Genomic DNA, 23,022 nt, shown 5'->3' with positions numbered 1-23,022 from the left:
CCCCTCTCCAACATGAGGGCAGCTATAGAAGAAGTTGTGCTAATGTCAAAAGTACAACATATCTTTTCAGTGATAAAAGTTTCATATTTAGCAGCAAATTTCAAATGACATTAGAAAAGCTTTAAAATATTTTCACTAGTTTTTATTGGCAAAAGGAAAAAGGTATAATGGAAAGAGAAGGGTCTTTGGAGTTGACAGACCTGAGTTTAAATCCTAGATCTACCAAATCTTAGCTTTTTATCTTGAGTGAAGTCAATGCACCATTAGGAGCCTTTCCTTTTTCACCCATAAAAATGTGGATAATGTCCATTTTAAAGTATTATTTTGAAAAATAATCTACATAAAAAATCCATTCAAGCCATAACATGTAAGGAAAGAAAACAAAGCAAAACAGTAGATATTGGTAAAAGTAGTAAACAAATTAGGATAGAAATCATTTAAAAAATGGAACTAAACCATAAATAATTCACTCATCATGACTGCAACAAATAAAGATTATCAATTTTGATTTTTAAAAATGCCAGTGATGTAATTATTAGGAGATACATCTGAATTAAAGTGTAAACAATAGTTTCAAAATTAAGGAATGGGTAAATTATAACAGGAAAATGCAAACAAAATGGAATCTGAAGGTAATAGATTAATGACAAAGAGTAATTTGATATCAAAACTATTGAGGAAGAAAATATGAATTATTTCATGGTAAAAGATACACTCACAAAACAGATGATAGAGTCATAGAACATTGTGGTTGAAACAGTCTAGCAATCAAACGTATAAAGCAAAATCCAAGGAGAATTTGATTAAGCACAGTTTTAAGCATACATTTTTAAACATATTCTCAAAATTAGATCAATAGATAAAAATAATAAAGAACATAAGATCTTGAATGGAACAGAATAGAAAACCCAAAAATAAATCCACAACTATATGGTCAATTAATCTTCAACAAAACAAGAAAGAATATCCAATGGGAAAAGGACAGACATTTCAACAGTGTTAGGAAAACTGGACAGCAACATGTGAAAGAAAGAAACTGGACCACTTTCTTACACTGTGCACTAGAATAAATTCAAAATGGATTAAAGACCTAAGTGTGAGATCTGAAACCATAAAGATCCTAGAAGAAACACAGGCAGTAACCTCTTTGATGTTGGCCATAGCAACATTTTTCTAGATATGTCTCCTGAGGCAAGGGAAACAAAGCAAAAATAAACTATTGGGACCACATCAAAATAAAAAGCTTCTGCACAGCGAAGGAAACAATCAACAGAACTAAAAGGCAACCTACGGAATGGGAGAAGATTTGCAAATGACATATCTGATAAAGGGTTTATCCAAAATATATAAAGAACTTATAAATCTCAACACCTCCAAAACAAATAATCCAATTAAAAATGGGCAGAGGACACGAGCAGACACTTCTCTAAAGAAGCCATACAGATAGCCAACAACCTGAACACATGCAATGATGTTCATCATCATCAAGGAAGTGTAAATCAAAACTATAATGAGATATCACCACATACCTGTCAGAAGGGCTAAAGTCAACAACAGAAGAAACAGCAGGTGTTGACGAGGATGTGGAGAAAAAGGAACACTTGTGCTTTGTTTGTGGGACTGCACACTGGTACAACCGCTGTGGAAATAGCATGGAGTTTTCTCGCAAAGTGAAAAATAGAACTACCCTGTGATCCAGCAATGGCACTATTAGGTATTTATGCAAAGAATACAAAAGTACTAATTCAAAGGGATATATGCACCCTGATGTTTATAACAGTATTATTTACAATAGCCAAATTATGGAAACAACCCAAGTGTCCATTGACTGATGAATGGATAAAGATGAAGTGGTAGGTATACACAATGGAATATTACTCTGCCATAAAAAAGAATGAAACCTTGCCATTTGCAATAACATGGATGGAGCTAGAGAGTATATACTAAGCAAAATAAGTAAGACAGGGAAAGACAATACTGTATGGTTTTACTCATCTGTGGAATTTAAGAAACAAAACAAATGAGCAAAGGGAGAAAAAGAGAGAGAGACATTTTAAGAAACAGACTTTTAATTAGAGAGAACAAACTGGTAGTTACCAGAGGGGAGGTGGGTGGGTGAAATAGGTGATGGGGATTAAGGAGTGCACTTGTGATGAGCACTGGGGGATGTATGGAAGTGTTGAATCACTGTATCATATACCTGAAACTAATATAACCCTGTATGATAACTAACTGGAATTAAAATAGAAACTTAAAGAATATAAGATCTTGAAATATAATCATTAAATTTGTATGTTTATATATGTATGGTTGTGCATGGGTGTATACATTTATCTAAATTATTGCTGTTGCATATGGGATTTTACTTTAGTTACAAGCTAAGTTAGCCTATTACTGTTAAATGGATACTGACAGAAGACATGGGACTCCTGGATGAGAGAAAAAGGATTTATTTCTGATGTTACAGCAATGCTTGCATCATTTCCTTTTATTTTCCAAGTCCTATATGTGTTTATTTTTTAAATTTTTTAATTTTTTTAAAGATTTTATTTATTCATTTGAGACAGAGAGAGAGCATAAACAGAGGGAGAGGTAGAGGGAGAGGGAGAAGCAGACTCTCCACTGAGCCAGGAGCCTGGTGCAGGACTCGATCGCAGGACCCTGGGATCATGACCTGAGCCGAAGGCAGATGCTTAACCATCTGAGCCACCCAGGTGCCCCTAAATGTGTTTAAATGGATGTCTTGGGTGCATGCCTGCCCTTGCAATGGGTTGTATTATAGAGCAGGAAGACTGTGTTTGAGGAATCTGCCACTTTTTTAATGAAAGGCAAGTAAACATGGGCTCTTTGTCTCAGAGTGAGAGAGGTCCTCATCCCACCAGGTTGTTGCTGCAACTTCAACCTGGAGAAATTATCTGGATCAGGGTAGTGCCTTTCATTCTTAGTACATTCAGCAAGAATATACAGCAATGCAAATGTTCAATGACTGATGAATGGATAAAGAAGAGGTTTTATATATATATATATAATTATATTCGTTGTGTGTGTGTGTGTATACAACACACACAAGGAATATAATTCAGCCATCGAAAAGAATGAAATCTTGGGATTTGCAACAATATGGATGGAGCTAGAGAGTATAATACCAAGCAAAATAAGTCAGTCAGAGAAAAACAAATACCATATGATTTTACTCATATGTGGAATTTAAGAAACAAAACAAATGAACCTGGGGGGAAAAAGAGGCAATCCAAGAAACAGACTCTTAATTATAGAGAACAAACTGATGGTCAAGAGAAGGGAGGTGGACTGGGGAATGGGTTAAACAGGTGATGGGTACTAAGGAGGGCACTTAAAGTGATGAGCACTGGGTGTTGTATGTAAGTGATGAATCATTAAATTCTACACAGAAACTCATATTGTCCTGTGTGTTAACTAGCTAGAATTTAAAGAAAAACTTGAAAAAAAAAGAACATACAGGGATGCCAGGGCCCATGGCATCAAATATATCAGAGATTTCAACAAACTCATTAACAACATTGACTGTCCCCTGAGAGAAAATAAAAACAGACTCCAAGATACTGCATCCTATAATAAATTATGTATACATGGAAATAATTGAAATATTTCTTTTTAAAAAAAGATTTATTTATTTTAGAGAGAGAGAGAAAAAAAAGAGAGAGTGTGCACACGTGAGTGAGGGGAGGGGCAGAGAGAGAAGGAAGAGAAGCAGACTCCCTGCTGAGTGTGGAGCCTGACATGGGGTCCCTCTCACAGCCCTGAGATCATGCCCTGAGCTGAAATCAAGAGTTGGATGCTTAACCGACTGAGCCTCCCAGGCACCCCTTGAAATATTTCAATAAATCTAAAAGACGTAAAACATATGGCAGGGAAGAATTCTAAAACAAGACCAGAAACTTGGAAGACAAAAAAACACAGATAAAATTACAGTTTAGTAGGAAATTTGTTTTAAATGTCAACAGATAAAAAATCTGTATAGATACATTTTTGCAGCACAGACGATCACTGTCTATAATGTTGATGAAAGAACAAAATCCAAGAACAAAGAAAATGAAGAAATGATATGAGTAGGAAAATCACAGAAGAGCAAACCTAAATAGTAAATATTAGTAGTCAGGATAATGCAAATCAAAGTAAAAATGAGATAAAAATTTTCTGTAAGAATGGCAAAAATTGTAAAAAGCAGTAATATTTATATGATAGGTCTGGATCAAAAAGGTATGTTCATAAATGTTGACATAAATTTGATAGTCCCACTCCTGGGAAACTATCCTATAAAAGTTAAAGAATGAGTATGTGTACCCACATTTCCTATTATGTCACATTAAATATGTTTCTTGTAGTCATTCTTTTTGCAAAAAATCTGGAAACAATGTAAATAGTCTATTAATGAGTAGATACATACCCAGGAGCAAAGCATTCTCTAAGACGGGCTGCCCTCTAAATGCCAGAAGGTAAGGTAAAACAGAAGTATATGCTTTTGAAACGGTAATCATGCAAACCAAGAAGATATGAAAAAGTACAGTAAAAAGTAGAAGTCCCTCTCCCTGGCATATACCAGGGGCCTGTCAGTGTTTTGACCTGGATTGATAACAGGATGAAACATGAAAATACATTCCGAAGGAAGGGGTCAAGGCGCCTATAGGCCAGAATGTCTCCCTCACTATGGGCTGCAGGAAATGCCAGTGAAGGCCTAAATTGAGAGCATGTCTTAGGTTATGTTCTTTATTCACCTGAGATATGCCAATGATGTACTATTAAGAAAGAGAAGTAAGCTGAAGAGTAAAGTCTACAATATTAATACATTTTCTTAAAAAGACACATGAACAATAAAACCCTATGGATGTATACATACATTTGTGCATTTTTTAGAGTAAGACAAAGACAATTTGACATATTGATGATCTAGTGGAGACAGGGATGTAAATGGGAAAGGTTTGAAGAGAGTATATATATTAGCTTTTTTCACACACCATTGTGCTATTTTACCAGTTCTTGTGTGTATTACTATGACAATTTTGGAAAAGTAATTTAATAAAGAAAATTCATAAAAGAATGGTGTATTTTATGCCTTTTCACACACAGAAGGCAAAGTATTTTGACCAATAGTTGAAACTATGCTTTCAGACTCCCTTTCCTTTACCAATTTTATGTGGTGGGAAAAGCATGTAATAAAACGAATAAAAACAAAACAGAAGCAAACCTGTACATTAGTTCAGACTTCACTTTGTGAGTACAATTAAACAATCTGAATCTGTCACAGGTAAACCTTACCTCAGTGATTCCATTGTGAGGAATGAAAGAGATATTATGTTGTTCTGGAAGTATTTTGAAGGATTTATTTATTTATTTTAGAGAGAGAGAGAGAGAGATGGGGCGGAGAGGGAGAGAATCTCAAGCAGGCTCCATGCCCAGTGCAGAGCCCACAGGGAGCCCCACAATGAGCCCCATATGGAGCTCGATCCCCCGGCCCTGAAATCATGACCTCAGCTGAAATCAAGAGTCAGATGCTCAGCTGACTAAACCACCCAGGTGCCCCTGTTCTGGAAGTATTTTGTAAACAGGATATTACTATTCTATTGTTTTCAAGAGGGCAAGAATGACTTCATTATTCTCTTTCCAATATGTGTATGAAAAAGGGTAGGAGTGGGGGAGATAGAAGGGATTGATTTGAAGAGTAGAACTCAATTACCTTTATAATTTTAAGGAAATGGATAAATACCTTCTTAATAATCATGTATTATTCTAGTGCACATATTTACCTAACATTGTAGACCTGTTAATTTAAAATCAAAATCAAAACATTGATCAAAATTAAATCAAAACAGGGCGCCTGGGTGGCTCAGTTGTTGGGCATCTGCTTTCGGCTCAGTTCATGATCCCAGGGTCCTGGGATTGAGCCCCACATTGGGCTCTCTGCTCAGTGGGAAGCCTGCTTCTCCCTCTCCCACTCCCCCTGCTTGTGTTCCCTTTCTCGCTGTCTCTCTCTCTGTCAAATAAATAAGTAAATAAATCTTTAAAAAAATTAAATCAAAACATTGTCTTCCTGTATATAAAAGCTTTTAAAGAAATAAAACTGATTAGTCTAAAAATAAAATATGTTAAAATATGAAAAAATTTCTTAAGGTGGATATGTAGGTTTATATGGTATTTATTCCTATGGTACATATGCTTCTTCGGAGAAAGTTCTGCCTTTTAAGACCATAGGAAATTAAAGGAAGCTTAAAAAAAAAAGAGAGAGAGAGAGAGAGAAAGCTCTTAAAAGGCACAATGTGGTGGTTCGTTTCACTATTTCAGGCATTGCTTAACAATCTGTTGAGAATGCAACTTGAACTAAACAACAAGCAGGCGCATTTTATTCGCTTTCCAAGAGCGACAGGTGCAAAGAAGCTTGAGGAAAAAGCATTCATTATGGCAAAGGTTAAAATTAGGTACTTAAAAATCGTCATCTAATTTAGGTCATTTATCATTCTCCTCAAAGCCCCTTTTGTACAATTGAATACTAAAGTGCTTAGCTTACTATTAGATCATCACAGCTGCTACAGTATCACTCAAAGCAGATGTTTCACAGACAGAGAGAGCCCAGCTAATTTGAACAGAAACATGGTGACTGCAAGTCACTTTTTGGCAGGTCCAGCAGTGAATGTGAATATACCATGCAGGTGCAACTGTACGTGGTGAATTGTAGGATAAATGCTTTGAGAAAGAGAAAAGTGATATTGGTGAGAGATCCCTGAAAGGATTTTATTCCTGAAGGATTAGAAATCCGGAGCCTGTACACTGTGGTTTGCTGTGATGTGATTCAAACTACTCCTTCCCTATCGAGAGGAGGGAACAAAAAATAAAATGGTTGGACTAATTATAGTGTGTCCTTGTAATCATTTGCACTTGGAAGTAAAGCACTGAGGACATTTCTTACACTTAAATCAGGAACCCATATAGTAATACTTCCCAAATTTTGCCCCTAGTGATAGCAGTGTATGGATTTATATTTCTACATGTTTACATATATTTACATGCATGTGTAAAAATCAGAAGAAACCTGTGAAACTCAGAAATATTGGACACATACCATAAATTCCTTGTCTAATTCCTTATTATTGTAATTCATGGCATGACATTTCTGTGGAAAAGAGAATGCCCCTTCCACTTACAAAAATGTCCCTTCTACTTACAAAAATAATGTAGAGATATTTGTGACAAGTGGCTAATTTAATTCTCGTGCTTAGTTGATAACTAAATATACTTGAGTTAAATAGGAGAGAATCCCTTGATTAAGTATAAGAAGTTTAAAAAATGTGAGTTGCAACCATTAGATTTTATTTCTTATCAAATAACTGTCCTTGATATATTTATATTTATAATGTATATATGAATTTACATATATTTATGTGTATATATGTATATATATAATACATGTTTTATTTACAAAAATATATTCCTAAAGAATGCACGTAATGATATTTTTAGAAGTTAATATAACAACAGAAACTGTGGCATTGTATAAGTTTCTTAGGGCTACTGTAAAAAATGACCACAAACTGGGTGGCTTAAAATAGCAGAAATATATTGTCTCACAGCTCTGGAGGCCACATGCCCCCCAAGGTCACTAGGGGAAAATCCTTTCTTGCTTCTTCTGGCTTCTGGTGGCTCCCAGTGTTTTTTGGCTCGGGGCTGCATCAATCGAATCTCTGCCTTCATCTATCACATCATCTTCTCCAATTTCTCCCTGTGTCTTCTCCTGCTGTGTCTCTTGTAACGACACTTGATGTTGAATTTAGGACTCACCTAGATAATCCAGCATGACCTCATCTCGAGATACTTAATTGCATCTGCAAAAGTCCTTTTTCCAAATAAGGTCACATTTTCACAGGTCTGGGGGTTAGGATGTGAACATAACTTTTGGGGGGTACCATTCAACTTACAGCAGACATTATAGATGTAAATAGATATTTTAAACAATGCTACTCAGAGTAAACCTAGTCCTCAGACAGCTACCAAGTTTGTAAACTATTTGCTATTGGTCTGCACCAAGATAAGGAGCTCGCTCCAGGATGTTCATCCATTTCATTACAAAGCACACCGTTAGATTTGGCTAATGTTTTTTGGGTAGAGTTTTTTTTTTAAATTTTTATTGTTATGTTAATCACCATACATTACATCATTAGTTTTTGATGTAGCGTTCCATGATTCGTTGTTTTTGCATAACACCCAGTGCTCCATGCAGAACGTGCCCTCTTTAATACCCATCACCAGGCTAACCCATCCTCCCACCCCCCTCCCCTCTAGAGTTTTTGATGACAGAAATGGTACATTGATTTATTTTCCAGAGCAAGCTCCTTATCACATCATGGACCAGTACCTTCTGAGTTGTATAGTTTTGAAATATGACGGCAAAATTGATTCTACATTGCTGTGTCCAGTGTAGTCTTATTGGACTGTGAGTCTAATATGGTCACTATCGAAAGCTTCTGCTCATTGGGAGTGGGGTAGTTACATAAGATACCTGGTCATCATGGAAATCACTGATTGATTAGTGCTGGGTAGGCTCGTACCAGGTGGCATGGAACAATGTGATGTAATTTAAATGAAGAAAAATGAACATCAATGTGTTTGGAAACATAATATTTTTAAAAGATTTACTTATTTATTTATTTGACAGGGGTGGGGAGAGAGAGTGCAGGAGAGGGAGAAGCAGGCTCCCCGCTGAGCAGGGAGCCCCATGCGGGGCTCGATCCTAGGACCCCGGGATCACGACCGAAGCCGAAGGCAGACGATCAACCGACTGAGTCACCCAGGTGCTCCTGGAAACATATCATTGCCTAACCAAACGTGGGTTTGTTTTGCCTTTGTTTCCTATATCATATTATTTTTCATAGAATAGTAAGTACAATGTGCGATATAGTATATAAAGTTGTTTTTATTGTCATTAAATGGAACACATGCCGTCAAAATCCCAGCCCCTGGATTTTTACCTTGCCTATAAAGCTGCTGTCATCATCTCCAAGGTGTCATTTGTGAATACCATCTGCAAGCCTTTTCAAATCCATGGGTGTCTCTGTTGGCTAAGAAAACTCGATTTGTCCTCAATTGTGTGCAAGGCAATGCAAGTCCTCCTCTGGCTTATCTTCAAGTGTGACATGTTTCTTAAAGCTTTTAAGCTAAGCTAACTATCAGAAACTGCAGTAATATTTCTCTATGCAATGCCACATTTACTTTTCTCTATTGATCATCAACTTTTCTCTCTAGAGATCTATTGCTTTTGCTAACCGGAGTGACTCAGGGACTTGTCTCCAGTCAATTGGTTCTTAAGCCCCATTCATTTTTGTTGTGTATTTCTGTGTTGCTCTTATTACATATTGTTTTCATTTTCAAAGTTAGGAGCATAAAATCATATTTCCCAAGGATAAAAAGGGCCTAAATCAATTTCCCTAAAATACATTCTGAAAGCAGCATTAAGTGCGGCATCCACCTTCATTATGCCGTTGAACTTGAATTTGTTGAACTGGGAAGTTAAGATGTTAATGTCAGACTAAATCACAAAATTAAAGTCTTGGGTCATCACGGTCCATTCAGAATAGTCACTTGAGCATACAGTATATAGCATAACCCTATAAAAATCCCAACATATTTTAAAAATAATTTATTTTTCCCCCCCTCTGTCCCTAGGGAACAGTTTTAAGCAAAGCATTTCCATATGGAAAGAGTGAGGGGATTTAACGGGCTGTGTAGCATCACTCATGAATAATATTTAAGTCTCAAGAGCATAACTGGGCTTGAAGATTAGGGTATATAAAAGCATTTCATTCCCTAGTATGTTCATATACTGTCAGGGCAGGAAACTCCACAAACAATTATAAACAACCCCAGAAGCCATGTAATCAAGCCTACCATTACATGGTCTCGTTGGAACATGGAGACTCCTGCTCTACTAGTAAAAAGGAAATCAATATGGTAGCTTCCGGGTCACTTATTCTTGTGAAAGTAAGATTGGAATATGCATTTTGGCATTAATATTTTCATAAATTGGAAAGAATAGTCTGGCAAAGATGATCATTTTTAGAGAGTTAGTGATTTAATAATCATTTCTAGATTACTGAAATCAGAAAGGGCGTGCTTCTCTTTCCATTGCTTTCCATGAACTTGAAGGCAGGCAGTCATTCTCAGGCCCGAGTGCATCGGTGGCATGAGGAGCTGGCAACATTTAACAATATCAGATGCTCAGGTCCCATGCCTACCTAAGATTCTGATTCATTTGGTTTAGCTTTTCCAAAGCTCCCCAGTGAATTAAATGTGCCAGGGGTTGGAGAACAAGGCTTATTTAAGAGCAATGATTATCACATTCTAGTATATAAGAATCACATGAAAGTTTAATAAAATGTGTATTCTGGTGCTAAACTTCCAGAAATTTTGATAGAGTATGTCTCAGTAAAGATCCCATAATCACATTTTTGCAAGCATCCCAGGGGATCCTATACCCATGGTCCATGTACTATATTAGTTGAGAATAAACTAAGCAGAATCCTTAGGGAGATGTCCTACCGATTCGAGTACTACTTCATACAACACTGAGCTTGCAGGGACTTTAACTATCTTGGCTTATATAATCACATTCATGCTCAGTTTCCATTTATGATTGGGAACCATATTATACGAAAATTCCAACTTTATAAGTGAAAAAACAGGCCACAGAATGTTAAAATGGCTTCACTCATTCTATAAAAGAGAGGTACCACACCCAGACTAATTCTAGTTTATTGTTTTGTCAGTCTACCCAAATAATCTCAGATTATCTAAATGTTATCCAAATAAAGTTACAGTGGTCTGGCTCTGGGGTCAAATAAATTATGATAAGACAAAACCATGCTGGAAGATATATCAGCACAGAAACTTCATGCCTAAGAGGCAGAATAGTCTAGGAGACAAGATCAGGGGCTTGGGAACCAGAGTGCAGGAAATGTGTGGATGCAGGCTCTTCCACTAACCAGCTGTGTGACTCTAAGCAAGTTACTTCATTTCTCTGTGCCTCAGTTTCCTCATTTGTCACATAAGGATAATTCCTATCTCAAGGTTTTGGCAAGGGTAAATGGATTATTTTGTATAAACTCTTCAAACAGCATAATGTAAGTGCTTTGCAGATGTACATGCTGAATAGTTGGCTTTTACTATTTGTAGGTATTTACTATTTGTTGGTATTTTTAGGGACTATATTTAGATGAGGTGCTGTGATTCAAGTCATATGAGAAGACTGCATTTTTGTTTTTGGTAAATTTTATCAAATCTTCAATTGTGTTTAATCATAGGCTACATTTAAAATACCTTTCCATTTAATCAAATGAGTTGAAAATTGCACAGGGGGGATTTATATTTCAAAATTTCTTTTCATTCTATTTGGTTAAGCATCTACTCTATTCCTCCTCCATAACCAAACCAAACCAAACCAAACCAAACCAAACCAAACCAAACTAAACCAAATCAAACCGAACTTGCTTTGTTGTTGTGTAGTAGCATCCCAGAATGCAAGTTAACTGAGATATAAAAACAAAGATCGTACTGCACCAAAAGGAAAAGGTATGCTTCCAGGCCAGTTGTAAAAGTTGGGGTGCTGAGCCCACTAGCTTCAGACTCATGAAGAGTGGGTTCTCAGACAGAAGTCTGTGATAGGAAATATATGCTCTACCTAGATTCAAAGGGAAACATGAGTCAATCATTTCAGGGCACTTTCCCACACCCAGTCCTAAAAGCTATACTGACTTTCCCCCATCAGCAGGGGTACCAAAGAGCAACGTTCAATAATTCCGACAAACTGCAGTAAAAGACTGTAATGACATCGGATGGCAGCCATGGAGAGTGGAGACACAGTCAGTGTAATGAGCAGTTTTGAAATGACAATAATTATGGTCCAATGAGGCTGAGAAGAAAGGTTTTAGAGGCTATTTTTAGGTCCATGTAATGATCATCTCTGGCTTTTAACAACTTCACTGGACCACCTGGTATGGTTTGTTGGCCCAGTTTTATAATTTCCCTACTATGCACTAAATCCTTTTGGGGTATGTGTGTCTGGAACAAAGCAGGGTATAAAAATATATAGATGAATAGAAATAATGTTGCAATGTGTGAAGGAATAAAATTTTGGCAATAGTATGTGGATATGACATATCTTGCTGCCACATTTTATGTTCCCTAGGGTTTGATGGTTTCCCCTTGAATAGCGGGACTTCTTTAGAAAAGAGGGACATAGAGTTACAAACTCTCAGTTTTTAAAAAATTTTAATTCCAGTGTAGTTAACATACAGTGGTATATTAGTTTCAGGTGTACAAGATAGTGATTCAACAATTCTATACATTATTCAGTGAGAGGAAATATTATTTTTTATCCATAAATAATTCTGTCTTTATTGAGATAAGGAATGAGTACTGTTACCTGCTGTTCTCATAGGGTAAATGATTTATGTTCTTTTGTCCACAGAAAGTTGTGTTTTGGTTCAGAAATGGATCAAGTCTTTTATTTACTTTTGTTTTTGTTATCGTAGTTGTTTTATGAAGAAATAAGGATTTGTAGCATTGGCTTAACACAGTTACCTCCAGAACACTGAGCTGGCAGAAGAAGCCAGAACTCTATGTTTAGGAGCAAGCAGCACATACCTCATTATTTGTGATCGTTCCTTTCAACTCATTTCAAATTCTGCCTCTGTCTTGCCAAGTGTTTTAAATGTTGAAGTGTTTATTGCTTAGCTTGATAAAAACACTAGCGGATCTAACATTACTTGTGACACTAATAAATCTTTTATAATACGGTGTGCTCAATCCCTTAAGTAAAAATAAAATGCAAAGGCAAATAGAAGAGGGACACTATGCCATTTTTAGTGTGTTGTCTGTTCCTTTTCCTTCTTTCCTGTTTTCCTTTTGTTGTACTTCCGTCCATGTTCGTTAATTCTTGGCTTCTTTTTCTTTCCTGTCTTGGGTCCAAAACACACTGCACGGAAAGAAATATTTAAAAATGAGTATGTTTAACAGAAAGCAGCTGTTTCAAATCTTCTCTGCTTAGAAAAGAGATGAGTCTTCTTTAAAAATTGGGGGCATCGAATTTAAGTACTGTCCATGTTTTAACCCAAACATGCTACGGTTTACTGATTATATTTAAAGTTTAGCTCACCTAGTTTTATTTGTAAAGTAAACCCAGGACAGCTCCTCCCACAGGGGTTCTATGACCGCTTGGTGGCGATGTTGTAGAGGGGATTCAACACTGAATGGGGGTAGAAAAACCCAAGGCCCTTTCCAACCCAGGAGCTAGCACTGTGATTTACTGAATCTCAGTTCTACGTCTTAATTATTCAGAGGGCCTTATAGCATGGAGACTGGCTCGAATTTCCCACAGCAGAGTGATAAAGCATGTTACACACCATCATTTTTACATAAATAGCCACCATACCAAATTCCCAAAGCTAGCAAAATTAAAGCAAAGTCTTTTATCTTTTTCTTCCAAATAACTGTAAAAATACCTGAAATATAAAATATATATGTAAATAAATAAAGACAACAACAGAAAAACAAAAATAGAAGAAAAAAACTTGAGTTGATTTTGTTCGATATAAAAAATATAATGACATACCAAGTCTTACTAAGTCTGAATCGAATTTTCCACTACGGGTTCATGTTGTTCAATTTTCTCCATGAACGAAATACTGAGGCCACAAGTAAACATATTTTTTCTTATGGATTCTATGCCTTTTAACATCTCGACATCTATGTTTATGCTATTTCCTTTGCACAGAATACCCTCCCACCCACAACCTCCCCAAACCTCTGCAATTCTCTCCTTCAGAGAGCTACCACTATTCGTCACCCCTTACTTACTCCTCAACAAAATGTTGCAACTGTATTTTATTTAAATGCATGCATGTCTCTCTCCCTGATGAAATGTGAGTTTTTCAAGGGAAAGGACCATTTTCATTTGCTGTTTTTGCAATTCTCTTGCTTTCCTGCCTTCCTTCTTCTATCCCTTCCCCCCTGCCCTCCCCCCACCCACTCTTTTTAAATAACTATAATATGTCTATAATAGATCTTACATTGTGTGGATATTGCAGATATGATAAATCCAATATGGTACCTAATATCGTGGCATTTACCATCTCATAAGAAATAGGGTCAAGTAAATGAACAGTTATATATGTGTGCCTTGATAGGGGACAAGCACTTGGTACTTAGAAATAACCATGAAAGCTAAGATATACTGCATAGTTACTGTGTCATAGACACTTATAAGAATTTTACTTATATTAATTTCTAATCTTTTTAAAAACCTTTATTAATATTAAATTTACATACTACAAAGTTCCCTCACTTAAAATGTACATGTAGTTCAATGGTTTTTATTGTATTTATAAAATTGTGAAACCATCAGCAAAAATCAATTTTAGAACTTTTCATCATGCCAAGAGGAAGCCCTGTACCCACAAATAGTCACTCCTTACTCTTACCTCATATCTTCCCTCAGTCCCTGGCAACCGTGAATTTCCTTTCTGTCTCTGTAGATTTGCCTTTTCTGGACATTTCCTATAAATGGAATCATACAATATATGCCCTTTTTTGTCTGACTTTCTTCCGTTAACACAACATTTTCAACATTCATCCTTATTGTATGTGTCAGTACTTAATTCTATTTTATTGTCAAATGGTATTCCATCATATAGATAGACCACATTTTGTTCTTTCATCGGTTCATAAACATTTGGGTTGTTTCCATTATCCATGTACAAGTTGCGTGTGTGTGTGTGTGTGTGTAAGTTTTCATAAATTTCATATGTACATCCTAGGAGTGAAAATGCTAGGTTATAAGGCAACTTTATGTATAATATTTTGAAGTACTGCCAACTCTTTTTCAGATTGGTGGTATTGTTTACATTCCCACTAGTAATGTATGAAAGTTCCCATTTCTCCACATCCACAGCAACACTTGCTGCTGTATGTTTTTCTTGATAATAATCATCTGAATGGTGTGAGCTGGTATCTCATAATGGGTTTGATTTTCATTTCCCTAGTGTTTAATAATGTTGAGCATCTTCTCACGTGCTTATTGGCTATATATATATCTTCTTTGGAGAAGGAAGATATATTAAAACCCTTAACATTTTAGTTTTGATATCAATCTATGAATTCAATGCAATTATTATACTCATTTTATGGATGAGGACTTAGAGGCCTAGGGACAAACAGCTAGATTACAGCTAAGGTGCTCTGATTCCAGGGTGCATACTGTTAATGACTATGTCTATTTCCTCTCATTACATGTAGAAACACATTAGATCAAGTGTAGTATGTAGAAACACATAAGTATTGAATGTCAAAATTGCTTCTTTTTCGCATATGATAACCAATTCTTAACAATAAACCATAATCTGATATATTATTTTAAATTTTTTCTATTTACATGCCTACTAAACTTTTGATTTATAATTATTTAATTTATTTCTGATTTATACTTACATTTTTATATTCCCAGTTAAAGTATACATTCTTTGAAAACACAGACTTCATTTAAGATTTCTTTTCTATTTCTGGTATGGTGCTTGACACATACAAAATTTACTCACAATAAAGACCTGACTATGAATTGATTTACTTACAATGCTATTTAAGCTTATGAACATTTTTCAAATTTACCCATCATTGAATTGTTTTAGCAAAGAATGTAAATCAAAATTATCTGTGGAACTTTTTTCTCAATACACATAATTGGACTTAGTGCCGAAATCTTCTTTGATAGGTATCATCTTGGATCCAAACATTCAATTACTAAAAATTTGATCTTCCTGCAGGAATTAGGACTTGAGGAACCAACTCAAGAAAATACTGACACTCTTGCTACTGCTATAACAGGGAATCATAATGTCTTTTGTCTTTGACCACAGAGTCTTGTGTTTTCTGCCAGAATCCATGAAACTGTGCCAGGCTAAGTTTTTAACTTGCAAGTAAGGTAAATCTCAGACCCTTCACAGTTATTGATGCACTTTTGTTCTGAGAGAGGTTGATCAGCAACAGTAAACATTCTCATTTGATTCAATTTTAAATAAGACCCAAAATAACACATTGAGATTTCAGGTGAAATATAAAGACTGGCTGACCCATGGTTAGTCCACTTTCTAAGTTAACATTGTCCCCCCAAAACATCTCCTATTCTATTAACTGTACCATTCAAACTCCCGTCATTCACAATCATTGTCCTTGTCATAAGCCTCTTTGACCTGTAGTCCTCTCTCATAATATTGTTATCAAGACCTAGCAACCCCTCCTTCATCCTTTAGCCTTCCCTTGGACACTGTTACCTATGCTGCTTCTCTCAAGCTCTCTCTTCTAAGAACTAAAATCCTACCACAAAACTCTTAAGTGATTTTGTTTTCTCCTCATCTGCATTGGTTCTTTTAGTGGGGAGCAGAAAGGGAATTTTATAGCATTTGTTTTATACTACTTTACAGAACAGTTACTATTATGCTTTCTCCCTTTCTGTATTGTAAACTCCCTAAGAATAGTAATGCAAAAAAAAAAAAAAAAAAGAATAGTAATGCAAGTTTTATTCATTTTGATGCCCTCTATCCCCCATGGCCTGGCATAATTACTGAATTTAATGGTTAGTAAAACCCTTTATGAATGAATAAATTTTAAGTATGTAATTAACATAATTATTGCACATTCACCAAGTGTGTAATATGATTTCAATATAGGCACTTTACTACTTTTTATAAGCCAAAAATACATTAGATGAACATGGTTTGTACTTACAGAGGGAAATTGGCACATAACTAGATCATTGTCCAAGGGCTTTATTTGCCAAGTTAGGAGAGTTAGATTAAAATATCAATAGGTTTTCAATATTAGGCTAAGTGTGTATGTTTAGTGTCTCAATTTGGAAGTTTCATGAATAATAAAATGAGTATTAGGAAGATAAACACACCACAAATAATAAAACTTAATTATGCCCCATTAAAGACATTGCTTTAGGCTAAAACTTTAAATCAAAGACCCACAAATATTTGTGTTTATGGATCACAACAGTTATATGAAATCAATGATAGTTCTGCTCACTAGGAAACCCTTTGTTCAAGACTTCAGTGACAAGGGGTGCCTGGCTGGCTCAGTAGGTGGAGCACGTGACTCTTGATCTTGGGGTTGTGAGTTTGAGCCCCACCTTGGGTGTAGCGATTACTTAAGACAGTAAAACCTTTTAAAAAACACTTTAATGACAAGGTATGAAATATATAAAGGAGAATGTAGAAAATTTGTAAGAAGATGTTTTTTGGTGAATTCCATGCATCCCACTATATATCTCCACCTTTACATGAGATCTCAGTTTTTCTGAATGTTGCTTAAGGTCTCAGATCTAGAACCCAAAGCATCTGAACTCATGGGTCCACCCAAATGTGCTATACTAGGGATTTAGGCAACTCTGTAGACCAGGGGCTAAAAAATAGTGCTTAATCTTTTAGGGCTTATCATTAAATATGTATTATGCAACTCAAATTAAAAAATTACTTTATTAAGGCTCATGTAACTCATTTTTATTATTGTATGCCAAAATTACTTCTTGTATAATATATAATAGTGTACTTTTATGTAGTATGAAGGTTTTTTTGAACAAAAGTAAATTGGTAGCAAAGGAAGGTGATTTAGAAATGCATTGGGTATTAAGACATCTTAGTTCATTTTTGCTTTTGTTTCCCTTGGCCTGTGGTGACGTGTCTAGTAAAAGACTAAACCTCTTTGCCATGGTCAAAGAGGTTTCTGCCTGTGTTCTCCTCCAGGATTTTGATGGTTTCCTGTCTCACATTAAGGTCTTTCATCCATTTTGAATTTATTTTTGTGTATGGTGTAAGAAAGTGGTCCAGTTTCATTCATTCTTCTGCATCGTGCTGTCCAGTTTCATTCTTCTGCATCATGCTGTCCAGGTTTCCCAACACCATTTGTTGAAGAGATTGTCTTTTTCCATTGGATATTCTTGCTTTGTCAAAGTTTAGTCGACTATATATTTGTGGGTCCATTTCTGGTTTCTCTATTCTGTTTTATTGGTCCATGTGTCTGTTTTTGTGCCAGTACCATACTGTCTTGATGACTACAGCTTTGTAATATACCTTGAAATCTAGAACCATGATTCTCTAGTTTGTGTGTGTGTGTGTGTGTGTGTGTGTGTGTGTGTGTGTTTTCTGAATTGCTTTAGCTATTCAGGGTCTTTTGTGGTTCCATACAAATTTCATCAAGATAAAAAACTTCTGTACAGCAAAGGAAACAATAAACAAAACTAATAGTCAGGATATGCAATGGGAGAAGATATTTGCAAACAACATATCTGATAAAGGGTTAGTATCCAAAATCTAAAAAGAACTTACCACACTCAACACCCAAAAACCAAATAACCCAGTTAAAAAATGGGCAGAAGACATGAATACACACTTTTCCAAAAAAGACATCCAGATGGCTAACAGACACATGAAAAGATGCTCAATGCCATTCATCATCAGAGAAATGCAAATCAAAATCATAATGAGAAACCATCTCACCCCTGTCAGGATGGCTAAAATTAACAACACAAGAAACAACAGGTGTTGACGATGATGCAGAGAAAGGGGAACCCTCCTGCACTTTTGGTGGGAATGCAAACTGGCACAGCCACTCTGAAGAACACTATGGAGTTTCCTCAAAATGTTAAAAATGGAACTACCCTATGATTCAGCAATTGCACTACTAAGTATTTACCCAAAGGATACAAGGATATAAAAATACAGATTTGAAGAGATACATGCACTCTGATGTTTGTAGCAGCATTACCAATAATAGCCAAACTATGGAGAGAGCCCAAATGTCCATCAACTGATGAATGGATAAAGAAGATGTAGTGTGTACACACACACGCACACACACACATACACACACTGGAATATTACTCAGCCACCAAAAAGAATGAAATTTTGCCATTTGCAACAACAATGGATGGAGGTAGAATGTATTATGCTGAGCGAAATAAATCAGAGAAAAAAAATACCATATGATCTCACTCATATGTGGAATTGAAGAAAGAAAACAGATGAACATATGGAAAGGGGGAAAAGAAAAAAAAAAAGGAAGAGAGAAAGAAACAAGCCACAAGAGACTCTTAACAAAAGAGAACAAACTGAGGGTTGATGGAGGGAGGTAGGTGGGGGATGGATATTAAAGAGAGCACTTGTTGTGGTGAGCACTGGGTGTTATATGTAAGTGACATATAACCACTGAATTCTATTTCAGAAACCAATATTACACTGTATGTTAACTACCAAAATTTAAATAAAAATTAATTAATTAACTAATTAATTAAAAATTAGACATCTTAAACTTAGGCAAATATTTGTAATAGAAAAGGAATTTAATTTTGGTGTGAAAATCTGAATTTAGATCTTGGCTCTGGAGGCAATGTGGAATCAATGAAAGATATCATAGTATGTATTTAAATAAAAAAATGACTAGGTTCTGTGGATGATCTTTTGGAGGGAGAAATGATTGTTGGTAGGGTAATAGTTTGATGGCTGTTAGGTGTGAAAAAAATCCACTATTGCATATTGTAGAGAGAAAAGATTAAAAAAATCTATGAGAAGAAACCAAAACAAGTAGACAAAATGATTCTCTGGTTTCAGGTTTTCACAACTGGATAGGTAGAGTTACCACAATACTGTATGTATTTCCACAAGTTTGCAAATAACAAGATTTAAGTAGAAATTAATTAATATAAATCATTATCTTTGTGAGGGGAGAGCATGGGAGAGAAGTCAGGATGGGAATATTTCTCTATTGCTTGTTATTTAATATTGACTTTGAAATAATAAGTCAATCAGAGAAAGACATGTATCATATGACCTCACTGATATGAGGAATTCTTAATCTCAGGACACAAACTGAGGATTGCTGGAGTGGTGGGGGGTGGGAGGGATGGGGTGGCTGGGTGATAGACACTGGGGAGGGTATGTGCTATGGTGAGCACTGTGAATTGTGCAAGACTGTTGAATCACAGACCTGTACCTCTGAAACAAATAATACATTATATGTTAAAAAAAATAAAAAGAAGAAGATAGCAGGAAGGGAAAAATGAAGGGCAGGAAATCGGAGGGGGAGACGAACCATGGGAGACTATGGACTCTGAGAAACAAACTGAGGGTTCTAGAGGGGAGGGGGGTGGGGGATGGGTTAGCCTGGTGATGGATATTAAAGAAGGCACATACTGAATGGAGCACTGGGTGTTATATGCAAACAATGAATCATGAAACACTACAACAAAAACTAATGATGTAATGTATGGTGATTAACATAACATATAAAAAAAAGCAATAAAATAGAATAAAAAAACAAAAAAAATTCTAAATATTCAAAAAATAAAATGGAATTGAAAAGGAAAATTCAATGGAAGAAATTTCCTAAAAGTTGGAAACCAACTGGAAAAATGTATGTTTTTCTTTTTTTTTTTTAAGATTTTATTTATTTATTTAACAGAGAGAGACACAGTGAGAGAGGGAACACAAGCAGGGGGAGTGGGAGGAGGAGAAGCAGGCTTCCCGCTGAGTAGGGAGCCCGATATGGGCCTCGATCCCAGGACCCTGGGACTGTGATCTGAGCTGAAGGCAGACGCTTAACGACTGAGCCACCCAGGGGCCCAAAATGTATGTTTTTCAAGTTGCTGACATACTGCTTGGAGAAAGTAACTACTTCTAATGCTTTTGAGAATTTCGATATGGACTTGTATACTTAATGGAGTGTATTCTAAAAATAATATCAACATAAGACTCATGGTTAGTTGCAATATTAGTAATTTTCTTTTGAAATTTTATGAGTGTGTTGAGAAAAAAGCATATAAATAATTTTGCTAATTTTGTCAGGAACCAACATTTTCAGTGTAAAAAATAAGAGATATAATTTCAAAATCAAAATGATTGTATGATATTTATTATGAAATGGAAGTCCAGCATGATCTCATAATTTTTTAAATTAAATAGTTTCTAATTCTGTTTAATGACAAAGGGCAGGTTATACTTTGCAAAAATTTTTCCCCAAAGTACAGCATAGGAAATATAGTCAATAATATTGTAATCACGTTGTATGGTAATACACGGTGACTCCACTTACCAGGTGAGCACTGAGTAAAGCATAGAATTGTTGGATCAATATGTTGTACACCTGAAACTAATATCACATTGTAAATTAATCATAAAAAGAGAAAAAAAACCTCTCCCACACTAAAGAGAACAAGGGCTTTCAAGAATAACTGAAGATTCTGGCTGTGGGGGTAGAAATGTGCAAAATAGTATATCAAGACCGTTTGGGAGAGGAAGGAAGAAAAGAATCTTGGACCTGTTGTTTCTGAGGTCCCCTTGGACATGAAATTATGAAGAGGTGTTAGAAGTTCTGATTTTGAACACTAGCTCTGCAGTGTAATTTGTACTCATTTAATTTCTCTAAAATAAAAAATATAAAGAATTAAATATAATGAAGTTTATGATACTGACAGTTCTCAAAAGTATATGATTCTGTGACTTTAAGTAAAGTGATTATATTTAAGAAAACTCAGAACATAGGTGCCTGATGAGAGGCACTGTCATAATCACTCAGAATAAAAGGACAGTGTCAATTCCAGAGTCACTTTGTTGAGTTAATGATTTACAGGTAGTAGGTCAAAGAGTTTATTTAGTAAAACTAGTACTGCCTTTTTTTTTTTTTTTGCTTTTTAATAATTTATAATTAGTTTGATTTGCATAACTTTATTTTGGATCTGTTTAATTGAAGTTAAAAATAAGCATGTCAAACTATAAAAATAATTATGTATTCTCTTATTTTATATTCCACATTTAAAATGTGTATTAAAGTTTCTTCAACCCCTACAGCCAATGATTTCACTATACCTTTAGATTTTCCATTTAGACTTCTTTCCCAAGTACTTGTGATCCATTTTATGAAAAAGTACTTCCTGACATCTGCCTTGAATTTCCTTTTTCCCCCAGTCCCATTCCTGAACCCTCATCTTGTTATCTTCTTTAAGTGGAAAATAGTCTGCTTGACATTATTTCTATCATGTTCAGTTCTGTGTATTTCAGTGAAATCTTTCTTAATTATGTTCTTCCCAAGAGAGCACTTAATCTTTTTTAGCCTGTCTTTATAGATTTTTACCTGTTGTCCCCAGGATAAACCCTATTGCCTTTTAAAGCAACTTCAATAGTTTGAAAGTCTTGGATACTTTGTTAGAAGAGTCCCCATTAAAACAATATCACAAAACAAAACTCAATTTTCATGCTTTGAAAGAATTTGCTTTCTCTGACAATAAGCAGAACCTTCAAAGAACAAAGTGACATCAAATATACTACAGTCATTTGCACATTTTGATTCCATCTCTTTTCCCCTTGGTTTATTACCTTTAGTACCTCTAGGGTTCAAACAGAATGATGATACAGTATTTTTGAGTGTTCATTTGCCTTTAATGTTTACTTCCTATCCAACAGAGCGGCAAAATCTAATGCTTAGATGATCTTACCATTAAATTAATTGTTCCGTTTAGATTGTTTCTTGTATTTATTCACTTAAGATCAAAATGAAAAAAGGGCCAAGGTAAAAAATAATAAGAAGAAGAAAATAAAAGAGGCATCACAATATAAAAGGGGAAAACAATTGTTACTTCTATTTAAATGACAATTAGTATAATAGCTCAAAATTCACAATGAAGGGAAATATGAGAGTAACTATACATTTGTCAACCAATATGATTGTACCAACCAATAATATAAATTAATGACTCTCTCTACATATAAACAGTAAAGAAAAAAGCTCATTTTCACTTTGCATAGTGCTTATTGTCTGTGTTACGACATTTCCAGTTAAATGGATATTTTGAGCGAACATACTGAACTAATTTACAGAGTACATACTAGTTGGCAATATGTCAAAGATTATCAGAGATTGTGGTTTACTGTGTAAATGGCAGAACAACTATACTCA

This window comes from Halichoerus grypus, chromosome 1 (assembly GCF_964656455.1).
Source record: "Halichoerus grypus chromosome 1, mHalGry1.hap1.1, whole genome shotgun sequence".
Taxonomy (NCBI): Eukaryota; Metazoa; Chordata; class Mammalia; order Carnivora; family Phocidae; genus Halichoerus; species Halichoerus grypus.
This window is presented reverse-complemented; position numbering follows the sequence as displayed.